Raw genomic sequence first — 13,511 nt, 5'->3', positions numbered from 1 at the left:
GCTTAACCCAAAACTTCAAATCTTCCACATTACCGCAACATGACACACCTTTCTATATAAACTATATAAAACTCATATCACCAAAAGCATAACTCACATTCCACACTTGTTACGTACACTCATACTAGATCCTCAAGTTCTTTTCTTTCATTACCGCAAAACTCATACATACCTTAACATGACACCAATTCCCAATATCCTGTACTCACTATCTCAACAAAAGATTATGAACCGCCTGCCGCTTTCAGATCATTATAACACATATTCCACGAATCACTTGTCATGACTATGACTACCGATATCTCATCCCGAAACAAGGTCAAAATTATCAGAACAACTTCTCACAATCGTATCCTATCAACAAAATATCACTATACCATGACAACAACAAAAACATATACAACTCTCTTTCATATCATACTCTACCCTCATTCCCAAACCGAAATCGGTAAGAAACATCAACAAACAAAACAACGATCGCATGTTCAACCAAGACTCACCAGAACAAGACAAACAAACAACAATATATGTTTAATCGTAAGCACTTTCAAAACTCGTAACATAAACATCTCACCTACTCCATCACAACCGGTGACGGCATCGCAAAACCGCCACCACAACCGTACCGCAGTGCGAAAATGCCCGCATCACAACACTAAGTACCGTGCCCGGATCACCACCCGAGGCACCACAACCACACTGATAGACATCACGACATACACAATCCCTTAAACACTGACTCAATATAACATCACGGACAAGAAAACTTACTCAAGACTGCTTTACTAGATCACAACACCATATATCATACGGAACAAATAGGCAAGAATCTCATGCATACCATCCATACTTTTCATGGATTAAACATATATCATGAATACACATGCAAATATAACCAGTCTTGTCAGATCACCCAAACTATCACTTTTGATCATCATTCCATTAAGTTCCGTATCCAATATATATTACAGAACATTCATATAACAACATTAAAACTATCACACCATACCGCTTCTCGTGAGGTCACAACCTCACACAAACATTTATATGCATCTTAGACCCATAATCACATTCAACTAGTCAATCCTGATCACGTAAGTTACCACTTGACAATGAAAATCTCTTATCCGACTTAACTCGTGCTCTTCATAACATATCTTCTTTTACACACAATTATCACCACCCTGAACGTAGCCATATCATCTGTACCCAACTACCAACGAATACCTCATATATCCATACCTTAAAATCCCTCATAACCAAACCTTAATCACCTTCACAAAATCAACCTCATTAGAACAACTAACTTCCCCAAAATAACATCATCCTCAACCACTAGTGACAATACTATGACACCAACATTTTTTTTCATGTGACTACTCTCTTACTATCACTTCTTAATATAACAATCCTTTTCCTCCCTTTGGTTCTCATCCCAAACAACAAACATCAAATATATCAACAAAAATCACCTCAACACTATTTCCAATTTCATCCGTAATTGTATCGTCACCCGACTCACCACCAAAATCTCATATCGTGCAAATTATTTACCCAACTTTTGCTTTCTTTAATTCCTCGAAACTCATGATTATCATGTTGTCCTGGAACTTCTACATAACTGTAACTTAAATCCTCATGATAGTATCATACATCTCTACGATTCCTTACTCTTATATCACATATCCTCAGTGAACATGTTCCTAGTTTTACTCCCCTTATTCTTTTCTTTTACCCTCGACAAACTCCCTTAATGATTCAACTCTTCATTATTTCTATCTAACTCTCTAGTGCTCTGGTTACCTTCACATTGCTCCAAACTCAATTCCCATTATTTTATGTCGATATCATCTCACTCTTTCTTACCATGGGTCTTCTCTCATTATACTATAACTCCCAATTGTCACTAATCTATCCATAAAATCAACGTTTAAAGTTCAAACAATTGCATCTCCCTTTTTACATCACTAGGAAACCAAAATTCATCTCATACCGTTAGCTGCCCAAAGAATTACTCACTAGGCTCACATCGTGAAAATTCCAAATTCCCAAACTTGGTCACCATCTTCAATTCCACGTCGCGACATATCTCTATCTAAGTTCACTATATACCCCTCTTCTCCATCCATCTAAAGCAACCTTTCATTACCTATATCCTTAAGCAACACAATGCTAACCGTCTCCCTCTATAAGTCCTTACACATCCCGAAATGTCACTATTCGTATCTCTCATCTAAATCTTTCATTCTCATGCTTCTTTACACTTACATCACCCTTGCCCATATACACTTACTTTTATACTACTCAATACACGACTATTTCACTCATCATATCTCACAAAACATGCTCTTTACCTCGATTAGCTCATCATTCTTCCCTTTTCTTTTTCCACTATCCTTCACAACCACATTAACACATGTCTTCCTTACCCAACACATGTCCCTCATAAGCCATCATTCTCCATGTCATAACTTCCGGTAACTTACGTATCAAGACCGTCTCACATATAAAAGAATGCGTTAAGACTCAAAACATACATGTGTATTTACCCTACGACTCAAAACAATGTAAAAACATAGCCACCGGCTCAAAACAAAAGTAAGAACATAGCCACCGACTCAAAACAAAAGTAAGAACATAGCCACCGACTCAAAGTGACCGCCCAATGAGGTACTCGACGGGTACATAACATACTAGGTCGAGTACAAGGTACTCGGTCGAGTAACCATATTACTCGGTCGAGTTTTCGACTCGAAGCAACTCAATTGCCGCGGAAGGATTACTCGGTCGAGTATTGGGAATACTCGGCCGAGTAGACCTTACTCGGTCGAGTATACGACTACTCGGCCGAGTTCACAACTCCGCACGCTAAACAGTATTATCACAGAGAGATTACTCGGCCGAATATGGAATACTCGGTCGAGTATATAAGACACTCGGCCGAGTAGGGACTACTCGGTCGAGTATAGGCGATTCTCAAGAACGTCCGAGTTTTCGTAAAACAGTCATATCTCGCTCGTTACTTGGTCATTCTGGGCGTGTGACCTATCGTTAGAATCGTAAGAGGACAAGCTATCACTTCAACTTGGAATCACAGCAATATCATTTCTCGAACTTGACTTATAACAGTTTTAAGACAACCCTTCCGTAATCGGTATTTAGATAAATCAAGCTTTCTAATGCCAAAACAACTTGAACATGCATAAGGCAACAAAACAACTTAGTACTTCTAAATACCAGTACATGGATGAAGTTTTATCATTCTCACATGAAAATTAAACACGACATTCATATGCATAGACACATGAGCTTAAACACAAGCTACTACTAACAACCAAACATTAACATCATCATGATCATATAAATACATCCTACCTCATATTACATATACTCCAATTATTTCACCTTTCGTTAACACAATTAAACAAGATTTTCCATCTATATATGACACTCCACACCCCGTTTCAAAAGCCAAGCAGTAACCACATAACATGCTCCAGGTTCTGTCACACGCAACTACGCACTTCCTTTATCATATAACACCATGGTCAGATCCTTTCATTTCATCCAACAACAATACAAGGCTCAAGTTACAAGTATTACACACACATGACTCAACATACAAAATTTTCCCCCATGTGACCGGCTTGAGATCGTAAGGGCCTTAGTGCGACCTCGGGACGTCTCCCAAGTCTTTGCGGTAGCTCCAAACAACTCTCCCCGGGTTCATTTTATTTAGACTCCCTAAGTTCATTGGGTTCATTTGTTTTAGGTGCCGGAATCATCGGCTCTGATACCACTTTGTAACACCCCCTCATACCAAGGTACCTTACCAGGACTACCCCAGCATGAAAGGTTGTTACCATCTCGGTTGCCCGAGGTTAGTATATATCAAAAGCAACAGTCCAAACACATTTATTAATGTACGGTAATTATAAAGGTTACATAGTCTCCAAAATCTAATAAACGTATTATCCAAATGGCAACAACTACCAAAACAAGAACTAAAGCTCGTGATGGTGTCATCTAATCCAGCGTGGTGACTCTCCCATGATCGCCCCCAAGCTCAATAATCAGATCACTGTCACACCGCTCACCATCCCCGAATGGATCACCGCAAGTTTTACAAAACAACAACACGGGGTCAGTACTACTCAATCAATATAAGACAACAACATTACCGCTAGCCGATCATCGATCTCACGCACAAGAATCCGACTACACACTCAAGTGTGTAGCCCCGCCATTACCCATCGCAATGTAATCCTCGCCGCCATGGGTGACCGCACCCATCCCCACCTAGTCCAGCTCATCAACGAGCGACTAACAATCCCCGTCCCTTAATGTGCACATCCCCTCCCGTGGCGGGTTCCACGGAGGGCGAACTAGGGTGTGAAGCCACTCCCGCAAGTGACTCCACCACAATCACAATCACATGACATCACAGCCATCTCAATCCGCTCATACCAACATCGTCACAACAATCTCCATACTCCGATGATCAGCAGATAACAACAATTACAACAATCACAATCTCAAATCAATTGACATGAAACCGAGTAGGGAAACCCTACCTTTTCGCAATCCGCTATCTTTCAGTAATCAACCACACAAATGCATAACAAATATCACGTCGTCACCTACAACAATAATCACATACTACAATTACACATTGCACAATCCCATTTTCCCCAATTCCATATATACAAAGAACCCCAAAAGAATACAAATGACAAGGGAATGAAACTTACCAACAAAGAGAGAATAAGAGACTACACGCAAGGATCACGACGATTTGCACACACAACGAGATAAGAGGATGATTAGGGAGTGATTAGGGAGAGATCGTAGAATGATAAAGCTTTCAAATGATATTAGAAACTGACGCGGAAATATAAAATACCCTAAACATTCCCTAATCAAACCGTCGAAATAACACTCCGCCAAACCGGACACTCGACCGAGTAAGTGTATACTCGGCCGAGTGTCCCATACTCGGTCGAGTGTTAACTATACTCGGCCGAGTGTTCCTCGGCAGAACCAAAACAACACACAACCTCAGCACTACTCGGCCGAGTAGGCGCTACTCGGTCGAGTAGTCACCAAGGAAAATCCGTAGTGTTACATTTCTCCTCGTACGGCTCGAGAAAAAATGATTAAAAAAAATGTATGTATAAATTAGAATGCCAAAAAAAAAGTCTATAAAATCCTTAATCCTCAAATGAATTAAAATTAAGCCCTTTTTTTACTCATCTTTACTCAAAAAAATCATTTGTATACTCATAACTCAAGTTGGATAGGTTTCAAGGAGCCCAAAATAAAAAAATCCTTTAGTTTAGCATTTATTGAGTAGTCTAAAATACCCTTTGTTTTGTCTCATTTAACATCGATTTGAATTGATCCCAATCAATTGTTGCGACAATTAAAAAGAGTCTTTCCTTGTTCCTAAGCCTTTATCATCTTGTTTTTTGAATCATTGGGTTTAGACATTGCTTCGTTGATTTTTAATCCTTTCAAAAATGGCATCAACAGACCTTTTTGTTATTTATTTCTATTAAAGAATCTAATCATATGAACGAGGGATTTCCGCACGATATATATAAATCAAATTAATTGAAAAGGTTTATCAAAATCTCCTGGGGGATTCAAAATTTTCTTTATTTTGATCATTTACTATTTTTCTCACAAAGATAACTTACGAAGTTGTTCCAACGTATTCTTTTTATTGACACTAACCCTAGACCCCTCTCCCTTGAGAAATTGCTCAAGATTTCTACTCGAGCTCCATCATATTCCATTACACCCCAACAAACCGGGTTCGAGTGAAACAGAAAAAAAGATGTCGAGTTAAGAGCATCCTTTATTATAGAAATTATAGAATGATGGATATAAGAATCCACAACAGATCATGTCCTTCAAGTCGCACGTTGCTTTCTACCACATCGTTTCAAACGAAGTTTTACCATAACATTCCTCGAATTTGGAACCGGGTTCCGGTTTGCGGTTGATTCAATTATCAAATCATGAATAGTCGTTGGTTCACAGTTAAGACAATTGTTACATAGATTAGATACGTAATATATCTTACACTTTTTTAGTACTGTTCTTTTTTTATAATTTTTTTATTTCCTAATTAACATTTTTTATACAAATTACAAACAATTAAAATTGACAATAAGACGATATCCCTAAAAGATAAGCTAAGAGAGCTTTAAACTCAACCTTTAAATATATTAATTTTATTCACATTCATTTATATTTATATATAATATATATCTAAAAAGAAAATAATAGTAAAAAACAATTAGTTTTATGGGGATGAACAAAAAAGAACTAACTTCCTTCTATAATTTTAGATGAATATTTTTTCTATATTATATATTCCTATATCATATATAGATATGGAGGATGGATATAGGATAGGTAAAGGCACAACTTTTTTTTATAATTAAAATTTCTGTAATCTATAACCCCATCGTGCCTCAATACCCAATGGGTGCGCCTTTCGTTGCGTGGAATTTGAGCTCGTATCATTGTGAAATATGTGAAAAAGATCTAATTTTTTTATTCTAATCGTCGCCCAAAAGAGTAAGACTCTAGTCAATCTTACACCTTAGAAACTTTATAAAAGAAAAAAAAGTTTTTTCTTATTCTTAAATTAGATAGGCTCGGAAATGTAAGGATTCGAACCTCCGAATAGCGGGACCAAAACCCGATGCCTTACCGCTTGGCCACGCCCCACATTGATTTCTATACTAATAAACACTAATTTTGTTGTTGATTGTTCGTCAATTCCAGCCCAACTATCGAAAGAATCAAGTAGATTCTGTTGGTTAGTATTTTAACTTCGACACATGTAGACATAGAAAAAATGAATTTATTGATCATTACCAAAAATTCCATTAAGATATTATATGGAAGTAGAATTTCTTCTATTCTCTTTTGAGAATGGAAGGTTTTTTGATTGAGTGAGTAAGTTCAAAAAACGAAAGATTTTTTTCCTATCAATAACTCAATCAAAATACAATTTTTTAAAAAATAATCTGTTATGCTTAATATCTTTAGTTTGATCGGTCTTAATTCTGCTCTTTATTCGAGTAGTTGTTTCTTTGCCAAATTACCGGAGGCCTATGCTTTTTTGAGTCCAATTGTCGATTTTATGCCAGTCATACCTCTACTTTTTTTTTCTCTTAGCCTTCGTTTGGCAAGTCAGTAAGTTTTCGATAAGATCTTTCATCTTATCCTATAAAAATGAATGCTTTTTTTTCGAGAATTAGAGGATTCTATTCTAATATTCTAATACTCAAACATTAAAAAAAAAAAAAGTCTTACAATATGAGCCTTAAAATATTTTAACAAAATTCTTGGATCGACACAATCCACATTATCTCATTTTCCATTCTAACTATTTTTTTGGATAACTGAACAAACCTTATTGTGATCCTCCACAATATCAACAAGTAGGTATAAAAAATTATTGATAAGTAAGAAGATAATAGATAAGATAATAATAACTTTCTTTTTTATTTCTTATTTATATATATTACAAAATATAAAACAAATGCCTTTCGGCGTCAAACTAAATATAAAAAAATTATGGGATATGCGGTATAAAAATAGGTAATTTATTATCTTTTCAAAAAAAAAACTCGTGGAGATTTTTAATGCTTACTCTCAAACTCTTTGTTTACACAGTAGTGATATTATTTGTTTCTCTCTTTATTTTCGGATTCTTATCTAATGATCCGGGGCGTAATCCTGGGCGCGAAGATTAACAAAAGGCTTTTTTGCTTGATTTTTCATCCATTTTTTTCGAAGTTAAAATTTTAACCTCGAAAAAAATGGATGAAAAAAGATTCGAACGAAAAAAAGATATATAATAATGATCAATGTAAAATGTAACTGAAACACGGAAAGAGAGGGATTCGAACCCTCGGTACGAATAAATCGTACAACGGATTAGCAATCCGACGCTTTTGTCCACTCAGCCATCTCTCCCACTTGCAAATAACTATTAAATAAATTAGAAGATTTTTTTATGTAAAAAAAAAAATATTTAATGTAATAAAATCGAATTTAAAATAACTAAAAAATTATATTATTTATATAATATAACATAACAATAACGTTTATATAATGTTAATATATAACAATAATATATGTATACAAAATATACAAGTTGTTATTGTGTCATACAAGAGTACAACAAAGATACAACGCAAGTACAATTTTTAGATGAAATTCCAATCAGTTGTATAAAGACAAAAAAGAAAGATTCAATTTGACTATAATATATAATTATTATTATATTATATATAAAGAAAGACCCGAAAATTTAAATTTTTTTATTCCCGCGGCCTGGCCTAATCAGTACTTCGCCAGGCCTTTTTTTTTACTTTATTCGGTGTTCGACAAAAGTGATATTTCGATACAATAATTGAACTGTAGCGGGTATAGTTTAGTGGTAAAAATGTGATTCGTTCTATATAACCCTTTAATAGTTAAGGGGTCCCCCGGTTTGATTAGTATTCTGGTCATAAACTTTATTTCGAAAAAGGAATTAATCCCTTACCTTCAATGCCAAATTTGAAGACAGTTATACATTCTCGTGATTTGTATCCAAAAGTAAATTCAAATAAAACTCTAAATTTTGGATTATGAAATTACGAAACATGAATTTTTTGTAATTGGACCACTATTTCCAATTGAATGAGTATAAGTAAGAAATCCATGGATAAAGATATAAAAAGGGTTTCTAATCGTAACTAAATCTTCCTCCTTTTTTTATAAGGAAAGCAAGGCAAAATGGCTATTAAATGATGACTTTAGTTTACTAGAGGCTTTAATATTTTTTGTAGCTCGGTGGAAACAAAAAACTTTTCCTTAAGATTATCTCAACTAGAAATAGAGAACGAAGTAACTAGAAAGATTGTTTGAATCTCTTCTTCTAGAAGGATCATCTAGAAATCAAGTTTTTTTGAATTGAATCCATTCATACAAAAAGCTGACATAGATGTTATGGGTGAATTTTTTTTAGTTCCCGCCTAAAATTTTTATCTAGGAATTCCTCCATTTTCCATAAGGGAGCCGAATGAAACAGAAGTTTCATGTTCGGTTTTGAATTAGAGACGCTCAAAATTAAAAACCAGCGTCGACTATAACCCCTAGCCTTCCAAGCTAACGATGCGGGTTCGATTCCCGCTACCCGCTCCGCTCTATTCTATAATAATTAATAGGTCGTTATTGCGTTGAATATACAATTAAAAATTAAATATCATCTTTCATACAATCCGATTCTTTTTCGAAACAAGAAAATAGTCAAAGTCAAAAACGAAAAAAATAGGAATGGTCGGAATGAAATGAAAAGCGTCCATTGTCTAATGGATAGGACAGAGGTCTTCTAAACCTTTGGTATAGGTTCAAATCCTATTGGACGCAATTTTTTCCATATATTTTTTTAGGAAGAAAGATCGTTTTTTTCATATATATTATATATAAATATAATAATATAATGTATAAATTTTACAATACATTATGCTTGTTCCTGAAGTAAAAAGCGTTCCATCTGTTCTTGAATAGCTTCTTTTAAAAGGACTTCTGCCTCCTCAGTAAATGTTTTGGTAGAAGAGATAATTTCTTGGAATTGCGATTTGTTCGTTTTTAAGTAAGTACGTAATTCAACAATAAATTTCCTTACCTGCCCAATTTCTAATGAATCAAGATAACCGTTCGTTCCGGTATAAATAGTCATTATCTGTTCTTCTACCGTAAGAGGGGCAGATTGAGGTTGTTTGAGCAATTCACGTAATCGTTGACCTCGTGCCAATTGATTCTGAGTAGCTTTATCAAGATCAGAAGCAAATTGTGCAAAGGCTTCTAATTCTGCGAATTGTGCCAGTTCTAATTTTAATTTACCAGCTACTTGTTTCATGGCTTTAATTTGAGCCGCGGACCCTACTCTAGAAACGAAAATACCTATATTAATGGCTGGTCTGATTCCAGCATTGAATAGATTAGCGGATAAAAATATTTGTCCATCTGTAATGGAAATTACATTAGTAGGAATATAGGCCGAAACATCCCCTGATTGGGTTTCGACTATTGGTAAAGCGGTCATACTTCCTTCACCTAAAAAAGAACTTGATTTAGCAGCTCTTTCCAAAAGTCTTGAATGCAAATAAAAAACATCTCCTGGGTACGCTTCATGGCCCGGCGGTCTTCGTAATAGAAGAGACATTTGTCGATAAGCTTGTTGATTGAGAATCGTATCTGTAGCTACGGCTGTTTTACCAGTCTGTCTATCCCCAATAATTAATTCTCGCTGACCTCGTCCTATAGGAATCATTGAATCAATAGCAATAAGCCCGGTTTGAAGAGGCTCATAGACAGAACGTCTCGAAATAATACCGGGAGCGGGAGATTCAATTAACCGAGATTCAGAAGTTGAAATTTCACCTCTACCATCAATAGGTTTAGCTAAGGCATTTATAACACGACCTAGATAAGCATCACTCATGGGTATCTCGAGCAATTCTTCCCGTTGCTTTTACGAACTTTCTTCTTGTATCGTCAAAAACCATCACCCATTAATACAACACCAACATTATTTGATTCTAAATTCAGAGCAATACCTATTGTCCTCTCTTCAAATTCTACTAATTCACCTGCCATTACTTCATCAAGACCGTGAATACAAGCAATGCCGTCACCCACTTGAAGTACGGTACCGGTATTTACAACTTTTACTTCTCGATTATATTTTTCAATACGTTCACGGATAATATTGCTAATTTCATCGGCTCGAATGTTTACCATGAGTCTTTCTTAATTTTTTGTGTAAACAAAAAAATAATACCTACAGTGGAAGAGAAGGACTAATCAGTTTTTTCGTTCAGCGACCCAAACATTCCAATATTAGCATTGATGGTACGTAAATGTAACTCGTTGTTCAAACAACTATTCAGAGTTCCTAAAGCTCCCTGTAAAGCTTGTTGGAACACCCGTTGTCGGACTTGATTAATAGCTCTTTGTTGTTCAAAATGAATGGTTTTATTTTTGTAATTTTCTAATTGTTCTAAAGTTTTATAAGTTGAATTAATCAAATTCATTTTTTCTCGTTCTATTTCCGAATAGCCATTCACTCGAAACTGATCCGCTTCTATTTCTATTTTCCTTAAGCGAACCCGGGCTTTTTCTAATTGTTCAATGGCCCTTCCACGCAGTTATTCTGAATTTCTAATAGTATTCAAGATCCTCTGTTTTCGATTATCTAATAAATCACTTAATGAAAGTAGATTATCTTTCCATTCATTTAAAAATGTTCATGATCCCTTCCCGAACCAAACTTGATTTTTTCAATTCATTTGGCTCTCACGCTCAATTACTTCAATCATAAATTTACGTATTTTTTTGAATGTAATGAACCTATCCTCTCTTCTCTGTTGATATTAACAAAATTAAATTGAAACAGATCCCTAATCAAAACTATAATATAATATTTGGAGGACTCTTCTGACCAAACAAAAAATGAATTGTCAGCAAAATTGTTTTTTTCTTCAAATCCAAAAAAGTTTCTTTTTTTATATGTAGGTCGTCGACTCAGCCTTTTTGGCATTAATATAAAAAAAAATAATAAAAATTTTATCGCCATGAGTGCTCCATATCGATAAATTTCTAACTTTTTTTAACTGTCTCGGTATTAACATAGTGGTAGAAAGAATACGCTGCTGCACCTGGACTTCAAACCGTTTAGTTTTAACCATGTTAATGGGCCCACATTATTGGTTGATAGAGAATCAAAGTATATTTACCAACAACTCGCGAAATGCTATGGTTCTTACATATAATTTTTTTTATTCAGAAGTAATTCGCGAAATCATGCACCTTTCGTCCCTAGTTCTAAAGAAAATAAAGGTACAGCTGGTTGAATCCAACCTATTCTTGAAATAAACAACCCGCACACACTCCCTTTCCAAAAAAGATCAATACACCTATCACTACGCTGAGATTTATTAGATTTGTTGCTAAAATATCGGTATTAACCCCGAAACTCTCGGCGGATGGTCAGTGACCCACTAAAACGAAAGAATCGGTTACATTTTTCATAAGATCTCCTTTTATAGATAAACTCAAAAAATCATTATATTGCTTCACTTATTTATTACTTCTAAAAAGAAAATAGGTTAAAAATAAATTTCACGAATTTCCATTTTTCAATTGAGATTTCCAATAGCAATAATACTTAAATTATTATTTATTCGAATAAATTCAAATAAAATAGAATTAGGTACTAGGTTTCATGTGAATTGTAAAATAGCTCCTTTGTTGGGGAACTTATGCTTTGGACTAAGGAAATGGAAGGAAGGAAGAAAACGAGTGGGTAACACTAATTCTTCATCTTCAAATCAGTCCTTCCCTTGGGTTATTTTCTGAATGAATAAGTATAAGTAATTGTGTAGGGACGAAATTAAAATATAATGTGAAAAAACAACCTGCACGTCCAAGACCCTAAAAGAAATATGAGAAATATATATTTCTTTTTCTCGGATTAAACAAAAGGATTTGCAAATAAAAGGGCTAATGCTACAACCAATACATAAATTGTTAAAGCTTCCATAAAAGCTAAACTAAGTAATAAAGTACCTCGGATTTTTCCCTCCGCCTCAGGCTGTCTCGCAATACCTTCTACAGCTTGGCCTGCAGCAGTACCTTGACCAACTCCAGGTCCAATAGAAGCAAGCCCTACAGCCAATCCAGCAGCAATAACGGAAGCGGCAGAAATCATTGGATTCATGATAGATAAGTTCCTCACATAAAAAAAAAAATGGTTAATGATGCAATGAACCAATGAATTAGAACTTAATTATTCCATTGGAATATCCATCCAGTAGAAAGAATTAAAAATGCCAAATTTTAATTAATATATTATTAGATCATTAGAAAAGCTTCATCTTTTTTAGTTACTAATCGGAGAGTCTTTCTGACTACATACAACGGCTGACATCTTTAGCCAAATTCAAATAGTGCAAATTACGTTCATATATAACTTAACTTGTCAATATATAATATAAAATATACATATATTTCTTACATAACGTAAACCGCCTATATGTCTCTTAAATTCAATCAGATTTTCTAATAATTCTTCTAAACATCTAATCGAAAAAATTTTAACTTCAAAATATGAACTTATAAGCATTAGATTCTACATATCTGGTGCAACCGCTCTCTACTAACCAACTAAGTTTTTTTCAAGAGACTCTATTACCATTAGATTCTATCTTGATAGAATCTAATGGTAATAGAGTCTCTTGAGCCACACATGATTGGATCTAAACTAAATCTTCCTAAGACTAATCAATGATGACCCTCCATGGATTCGCCTATATAAGCCGCGGCTAAAGTTGCAAAAATAAGAGCCTGAATCCCACTTGTAAATAACCCGGGGAACATGACAGGTATAGGAACCACTAAGGGTGCTAAAGAAACAAGAACAACAACTACTAATTCAT

The 13,511-nt window shown here is 35.0% G+C and overlaps 2 non-coding genes across 2 annotated transcripts; one reads left to right on the top strand and one right to left on the bottom strand.

Moving 5' to 3' along the window:
- Positions 1-7,910: 7,910 nt before the first annotated feature.
- Positions 7,911-7,998, bottom strand: TRNAS-GCU (transfer RNA serine (anticodon GCU)). Its single transcript has one exon. It is a non-coding gene; the product is annotated as a tRNA-Ser (tRNA).
- Positions 7,999-9,366: 1,368 nt separating this feature from the next.
- On the top strand, positions 9,367-9,438 carry TRNAR-UCU (transfer RNA arginine (anticodon UCU)). Its single transcript has one exon. It is a non-coding gene; the product is annotated as a tRNA-Arg (tRNA).
- The last annotated feature ends 4,073 nt before the right edge of the window (positions 9,439-13,511 follow it).

The sequence above is a fragment of the Silene latifolia genome, chromosome 9 (genome assembly GCF_048544455.1).
Source record: "Silene latifolia isolate original U9 population chromosome 9, ASM4854445v1, whole genome shotgun sequence".
Lineage (NCBI taxonomy): Eukaryota > Viridiplantae > Streptophyta > Magnoliopsida > Caryophyllales > Caryophyllaceae > Silene > Silene latifolia.
The sequence above is the reverse complement of the archived record's forward strand: the minus strand, read 5'-3'. Positions and strand labels throughout refer to the sequence as shown.